This window comes from Mus pahari, chromosome 14 (genome assembly GCF_900095145.1).
Source record: "Mus pahari chromosome 14, PAHARI_EIJ_v1.1, whole genome shotgun sequence".
NCBI classification, from domain to species: Eukaryota; Metazoa; Chordata; class Mammalia; order Rodentia; family Muridae; genus Mus; species Mus pahari.
This window is the reverse complement of record NC_034603.1, coordinates 42,459,662-42,467,584: the sequence shown is the minus strand read 5'-3', so window position 1 is coordinate 42,467,584 and position 7,923 is coordinate 42,459,662. Positions and strand designations below refer to the sequence as shown.

At 44.0% G+C, this 7,923-nt stretch overlaps 1 protein-coding gene across 2 annotated transcripts in view; it reads left to right on the top strand.

Annotated features, from left to right (window-relative positions):
• The first annotated feature begins 2,169 nt into the window (after positions 1–2,169).
• Positions 2,170–7,923, top strand: part of Pafah1b1 (platelet activating factor acetylhydrolase 1b regulatory subunit 1) — a 48,537-nt gene continuing 42,783 nt past the window's right edge. Inside the window, exon 1 of one of the 2 annotated variants that reach the window (XM_021214078.1) lies at positions 2,170–2,853. The gene's annotated coding sequence lies outside the window, so the exon portion shown is untranslated. Of the gene's footprint in view, positions 2,854–2,998; positions 3,661–7,923 lie in introns of those variants that run through there. The other variant, XM_021214080.2, reaches the window with a different exon arrangement.

Genomic DNA, 7,923 nt, shown 5'->3' with positions numbered 1-7,923 from the left:
GGAAACTCACTTTGTAGACCAGGCTGGCCTCAAACTCAGAAATCCACCTGCCTCTGCCTCCCGAGTGCTGGGATTAAAGGCATGTGCCACCACGCCTGGCACTTCATGTCAACTTAAGCATATAATCTGTTCAGAAAAATTATAATCCAGGGAGAAAAATGTTATATCTTTCCTGAAAGGAAATTTACTGCTTTTTGAAGGACTGCTACAAAAATAAAATCTTTACTTATTTTAGTACATAATTATACAATATAGGTCTTATATTTTTCTATACATAAAAACATGTGATCTCAAGGCTTATGGGAGTTAAGGCTACTTATTTGTATTAAATTGGTGTTTACCAATGTGCTTCCAAGCATTTTGTTGACTTTTAGAGCATTCATTAAAAAAAACAAAACAAAACCCAAAGAACTGATTCACTCATCTGATTAAATATTAAGCAAGATACCAGGCAATATTAAATATTTCAAAAGATAAAAGATGAAAGGTGGGTGAATTCTTAGAATAAGGGACACTTTAATTTATTGACTGTTTCCTGGCTGCTTTTGGATGTAAGTAATAGAATCAAGCCTCTGTCTCATGCTGTCCGTAGTTTTGACTACAGAATCCAAAAACTGAAACTCTGGACATAACCTTTTAAAGATTATTTGATTTAGTTTCTTATATTGATGAAGAAAAAAAAAAAAAACCTAATCCCTTCAGGTCATTGGCTTATGTTTTTTCAAACATTTCTAGGGGTAAATATAACCCATCCCAAAACAAAGAGACTGGCTTTGGTACTAGACAGTAATGGTTACATGAGTTACAAATCAAACCTCATGCATTAACCCATGCAGCATCTAATCTCACAAAAGCCTCACAGATAAGTCTGTTCTCTATAATTTTTTTCTTTTCTTTCTCTCAGCAAGTACTCTACTACTGAGCTATGTCTTCACCCTTTTAAAACTGATAAATTTAAATACATTTGAGTTTTCTAGGTAGCCCTCAAACTTGTGATCCTCATTCCTCAGCCATTCCATGCTGGAATAAAGGATGTGTGCTTCCACCTAAGGTTTGCTCGATTATTATTTATCCTTAGAGACAGGGTTTCTCTAAGTGGTTGTCTGTCCTGGAATTCACTGGGTAGAGAAGGCTCTTGAATTTGGAAAGATCCACCTGCCTCTGCCTCCACAGTGCTGATATCAAAACACCATGTCCAGCTTTAAACCATTGTTTTAAGATAGTATCTTACTATATCCACCATGCTGGCTTCAAACTTGTGGCAAGCCTCCTGCCTCTGTCTGTCTCCTCAGTGTTAGGATTACAGATGTGAGTCACCCTAGCTTGTTCATTACTATCATCATTATTTTTTGTTTTTTATAAAAAGGATGCTTTTGAGGCTTGCAGAGAACTTCTGGGCTCCTGCTGGTCTCCTGCCTCCCGAGTAGCTTGGGCTACGTGCCACGTGCCACTTTGTTTGGCTACTAGGTTTATTTTATACCGATACTGAGGCCAAAAAGAGATATGGTAATTTAGTCAAGGTCACATTCCCAGCAAGTGGTGACACCAGGATTCATACTGGAGACATTAACTCTGCAGCTTCCCAAGCACCTTGTACAGTATTTACCTTCATAGAGGGAAGTGATAAAATCAGTTAAGCCTCAGTGCTGGAAAACACAAGTGGATAATACAGCAATCTCATTCAATACTGAAATATCTTATATTGAATTATTCAGAGCCCCAAACCGTCCCTTCCAAAAATCAAGTGTCTCTTTGTGGAATAAATTGACAACAAATCCCCCAGACTTGTCATCAATATACAATTCATAATATAATAAAACACAGTCATGTCTTGTAGAGAATAAAGTTCCAGGTCTTTCTGTGGACTTCAGTTTCCAGAATCTCTGATGCATACATGTGACTAAGGAAAAGAATAGCTGAATCACATCAACGGGTGATTCCTTCCAATTAAAAATCTGTACCAGAAAGGAACACGAGGCAGTCCATCTGCCTTCTAACCTCAACAGCTCTTCTGCCCAAGCCCACCAATTTACTTTGGTCCTTTGGGGTGGGTAGGTGGGGGATGGGGGATAATCCCACAGGCTAAGGCAGAAAGGAAGCATCCTGGCTTGGCTCCTGCTCTAGCCAGCAGGGGTCCGAGATGCCAGTGCGCCGGGGACCCGCGGTCCGCCCGGACAGCGCAGTAACCGTTGAAGCAGAGCTAGAGTCGTGATGGACACCAGCCGTCAGGCAGTCTAGAGCAAAAGGGGCCGCTTCCCAAGGGAACGGGGGGGAGGGCAGAAGCGAGAAAAGCCGCGGACCGGGCGCAAGCCTGCCCGCCGGCTCGGGGTACAGCCTCCAGCTCACCCTACGGAAGGGCGCGCGGCCCAGGTTTAGGCCCCGGCCCGGGCCAGGCCTGGCCCGCGCATGCGCCGCGGGCCCTCCGCTCCCCTCCCTCTTCCTGGCGGGTCTGGGGCGGCGGCGGCGCGGTGACGTCAGGGCGTTGGGGCAGCTCCTGTGACAGACGGAGCTGGAGCGGCGGGGCGGCGGCGGAGTCCGGCGGCCGAGATAGCGAGTGAGGGAGCGGACGAGCAGCGAGCCGAGAGTCCAGGGAGCGAGGAGGAGCCGGAGGGCAGCGCTCAGGCGCGAGCGAGAGGACGAGCGAACGCTGGGCTAGGGCTCGAGCCCCGGAACGGCCGAGGAGCCCGCCCGCGGCCCTCCCCTCCCCCTCCCCGGGACCGGGCCCAGCGCGCCATCCTCCCCCTCCCTCCCTCCCTCCCTCCTTCCTCCCTTCCCTCTCCCTCCCCCTCCCCCGCTGGTGGATGGGAGTGAAGGACGGAAGAGGCCCTGCGGAGGCGGTGGTGCAGCGCTCCGGTAAGGCGGCGACGCTCTGCGCCCTCCCCTCTGTCTCTTCCATCGCGCTCGGGCGGCTGCGGGCCGGGCCGGCGGCCTGACGATGTGGCTGCGCCGGTCCCCTCCCTCCCATTCTCCCCTCCCCCTGCCGCCGCTGCCTCCTCCTTCTTCTTCTCCTCTCCTCGCTCTCAAAATGGCGGCCGCGACGGCCGTTGAGTGAGAGGCACCGAGGAGGGGGCCCCGGCCTGGGAGGGCGCTGCCCTGCCTCCGGTCCCCCCCGACCCTGGCAGCGGGTTACTCGGGCTGCTGAGGCTTCTAGCCGCGGCCTCTCGGGCGGCATCGCCCTCCTGCCGCCGTGACTTAGCAAGAAAAGTATTCTTGGGTGGGAAGGGCGTGGATAGCAGGTCGCTCTCTGATCTTGGGGAAAGGGCTCAGCCCTCCTGGGCCGCGGAAGCGAACCCGCAGTCCCCACCCCTCCGCGGCCGGCGACTCGCCGCCGAGGCTCCCGCAGCTACGAGGCCTTCCAGGTGTCCGGTTCTCCGCTTGTCCTTAGGTTGAGGGTCGACCCGGGGAGGATGGCCCGCCGCCGCGCAGGCCCTCGGCCCCCCGGTGCGGTGGTGGTCCAGCCTCTGTATTCAGTAAAGATCTGCAGCATCCACCCACCGAATCGGGCAGGATTTTCCTTTTTGCTACTGACTCCTCGCACGGGAGTTGTCTTTTGACGTTGCTAACACTGAGCTCCCAGGTTCTCGATCATTCCCTTCATTCCATCTCTCCAGTCCATTAGTAAACGTTGTGACTATTTATTTACCCTCTCTACCCTCCCAGGTGAGAAAATGTTTTTGAGACGGTGGGCTTATTTTGACTCTCAAGAGGAGTGAATTTCACTGTCTTGAGATAGGAGAAAGCAAGGTGCCTGGCTTTATTTGTTATCCTGCCTGTTTTTTCCAGTGACTTAGCAAGAAACTCCTTGGGAGGAGCGCAGGAAATTTTCTGTTGAGGTTGGGTTTGGGTGTAATTCCTATCAGTATTTTTGGCTAAGAAATTGTGCCTTTGAAGAAAAGTACCAGATTTGTGGTCTCATTCTCAGTGGGCGATGTCATGTCAAGGATACCCCCCTCCCGCCTTTAAGAGACAATTGGGAGGAAATAAAATTACTGCTTTTCTTACCTTTAGTTTCAAACACACCCTCCTAAAGATTCACAACCTTTAAAAGATCCAGTAACAGAAAAGTCATTTTAGCAATTCTCTTTTTGTTGGGTTGGCTTGTTTTGTGTGAAAATTCTTTTCTGGGGGTGGGATGGTGAAGACTTTGTTTGGGCCTCATACCAGTAATATTGTCTTCTCTCTTCATTTTGCCACAGCAGTGTTTGCTGTGTTTCCCCCTGCAGTAGAGCTTGATTGCTGCAGGATTCAATCCCTTAATCAGGAATATTCTTAGTTGGGTATGCTAGTAATACTATGCTGAATTTACATTAAAAGCTTTAACTTTAAAAATTGGTTTGGTATTAAGGCTTTAGCAAGCTTTTATTTCTAATATGTGTCTTTCAGGACGTAGTTGTGCAAATAATTGGCAGTTACAAATTGTGTGTGTGTGTTGTTTTTTTTTTAACACAGAATATGTATTTAGAGTAATTTACTCTTTCACGGTCTATTTAAAAGATCATTGTTTGATTTCAGAGGGAAGGATCTTCTGTAATAAATTTAAAGCTGGTATATATAATTTTAAAAGTCAGAAAGGAAACCAGTTTTTTGTTTTTTTTTTTTTTTAAACAAAACATTTGTGCATATGTTGGTTTTGACAGAGCATACCCTGTTTTGGTACATCCTCCCACCCCCTTAAAAATGGGCTAATATTTGTGGCTGCTGTGAGCAGCCATTGAGCAGAGAGGACTGGGTGGAGTAAGGGTGCGCCAGCAAAGCTGTGAAATGCTCAGTTGCCCTTTCACTGGGTTTTTTCTTATCCTTAATGATTGTAAGGTTATTCAGTATTAATTGTAGGGACAATAAAGGCATTTCTCTATAGTGGATCTTAGAATCTCAAGTTTTTCTACCTTTTTTCTTCAAGAAGGGCATTGAGTAATTGGAATAAAGGCAGTATCTTTGCTCTGAAACAAGTACTTACTGTCCGTGTGTGTGTGTGTGTGTGTGTGTGTGTGTATAAAAAAATCCACATATATGCTCTGGCTAATGTTTTTTAATTATTCTAGCCAAATAGGTGTTAAATTAACGAATGCTAGGGATATTTGGCAACAAAAAGCATGGTATAGTGGAAAAAAAAATCTAGTTAAGAATACTAGTTTTCACTAAAATAGTTTTTTTTTTTTTCTTGATGAACATCAAAGATGAGAAAATAGACAGTGGTTATTTTGTATTAAGAGCTCTTTAAATAGACCTTTTCTCTTGTGTTGCTTCTTGCATAGGACCTTTTCTGTGATAAAGAGCATAGCTCACTTTAGTTTCTTGTAAAGAATTATAAATATGACAGTGTAATTCTGATGAACCTTATGAGTGTTGTAACTTTGTATTTACATTTTTTGCTATTTTTCATGTAGTTAGGAAGTGGAAAGGCTATTATGGTGATGGATGAGAACATTACTATATTGTGTCTCAAATATCTTTAGCCCTACTCTTTCTAGTTGAGAGTAGTGAGCCTCCACCCCAAGTCCACGGCCACCCATGAGCTTACTGATAATTTGATGGAGAGTACAAATGTGCTTTCATTCCCTGTACTGTCTCTGAATCTTACTTAATTTGAAGTAATCAGTTTTAAAAATTACAATTCTATATTTATAAAAGTTTAATGAAGTCTGTTTGAATTTCTTTTTTTTTTTTACTTGTTCATTTATATGTATTTATGTGCATCAATTTATGAGGATTACAGCTTTCCTGCCACCATGTAGATCCTGTGGATTGGAGTCAATCAAGTCAGATTTAGTGAAAAACATCTTTATCCACTGAGCGGTTTCACCTCCTACCTCCCTTGCTCCTTTGATTGAAGTCTTATTGTTATGTATAGCCCAGGCTGGCCTTGAATTTGCTGTGGAGCTAGTCCTGACCTTGAGCTCTTGTTAGTTACAGACACTCTTGACTGACTTAAATCTCATTCCTTATGTATCCTAAGCAGGCCTCTAACTGCCTTTTTTCTACCTTAGAAGCCACCTGAGTGCTGTAAAGCAGGTGTGTGTCAACACACAGCACTCGTACAGAGTAGTGTTTGGTATCTGTTATACACATAACTTTCTGAATAAAATATCCATATTATGAAAGGATTTGTTTCTGGGGATGAAAACTCAGTATCTTATAATTGTTGGTTTTCTAGTTTAGAGCATCCACGTTATACATCTGTTTTATTTAAGAAAAGGAAAGTGGGGCTGGTGAGGTGGTTTATTTACCACTTGCTGCTAAGCTTATCAATATGAGTTTGATCCCCAGTATCCACATGGTGGACAGATCCAAGTCCCACAATTTGTCCTCTGACTGACACATACACATAATGATAAAAAAGGAAAGTAAATGTTGTTGGCTCTTAGATTATATACAAAGCTACCTGGATATCTGGATGTGCATAGGTGTAAATGACTTTATGCTTGTCTTTTAAGTATCTAGGAAAAAGGGACCTTTTAATTCATATATGGTTCATATTATTATTCACAATTGTCATCTCAGTAAGTGAACTATAGTAATTGTAGACCATGTCATTATTAAGGTAGTACTTTCTTTCTATTTTGATTATATGAATGTGTTTGTGGCTAGTTGTAAGTGTGAGTACAAGTGCACATAGTGGATCCTCTGAAGCCAGGTGTTTGTGGTCTGTTCATGGTTGCTGGGACTAAACTCTGGTCCTCTGTGAGAACAGTAAATGCTCTTAACCACTGAACTCTCCCTCCAGACTAATATCATTATTTTACATTACTTATATTTGTGTGTGAGAGGAGGTCAGAGTACAAATTTAGGGGTACTCCTTCCACTCTGAGTCTCAAAAGTTCAAACTCAGATTTGACAGGCTTGCAGGCAAGCACCTTTACTTTCTGAGCTATATTGCCCATTTTAAACAAGCCCATTCCAGTATCCAGGAGGCAGAGGTAGATGTCTGTGTGGTCCAGGCCAACCTGCCAAAGACAAAGAAACAAAACCTTGCCTGTCCCTTGCAAACCCCCAAAACATAACCAAAAACTAAATAAAAATAAAAAAACAAGCCCAAAGCAAAATAAAATACAAATCGAATGTTCAGTTCTAAGGCTGTGATATACGTTTTTTTTTGTTTTTGTTTTTTGGCCCCAAAACTTAAAAAGTTAGCTTGCATGCTTAGCTGGTTGTATGGCTGCACTAGCTTGTGGTCCTACTAAGAGACAGGTGGGGTGCTGGGGATGGAACTCAGGCTTGCCTCCTGGGTGTTATCCATCACTGAACTAGCCCTGGACAGAATTTTTAATTGCTTTTAATAGAAGTCTGTTATAAAAGTATTTTATGACTGGTAGCCTACTTTTATATACTTTCGAAGGAATCATTTGAAGTGAAAATTCTTTGTTACTGTTTTTTGTTTTGTGCAATATAATTATTACTTTTTTGATAAGTGTATTTAAAATAAAACTTAGCCATGTGGTGGCACAAGCTTTTGATCCCAAGAGTTGGGAGGCAGAGAGGCAGGTGGATCTCAGAATTTGAGGCCAGCCTGGTCCACAGCCAGGGTTACACAGAGAAAACCTGACTTGAAAAACCTGGGTGTGTTGATTTGGGGATATTGATCTTTGGGTTTTTTGTTTCGTTTTTTGAGACATGGATTCTCTGTGTAGCCTTGTCTGTCTGTCCTGGAACACACTCAGTAGCTCAGTCTGGCTCTGAACCTCAACTCCTGAGCACTTGATTAAAGGCATGAGCCACTGCTATCACCATGAGGCTTGATTTTTTTTTTTGTTTTTTTGTTTTTTGTTTTTTGGGTTTTTTTGGTTTTTTTTTTTTCGAGACAGGGTTTCTCTGTATAGCCCTGGCTGTCCTGGAGCTCACTCTGTAGACCAGGCTGACCTCGAACTCAGAAATCTGCCTGTCTCTGCCTCCCGAGTGCTGGGATTAAAGGCATGCGCCACCACA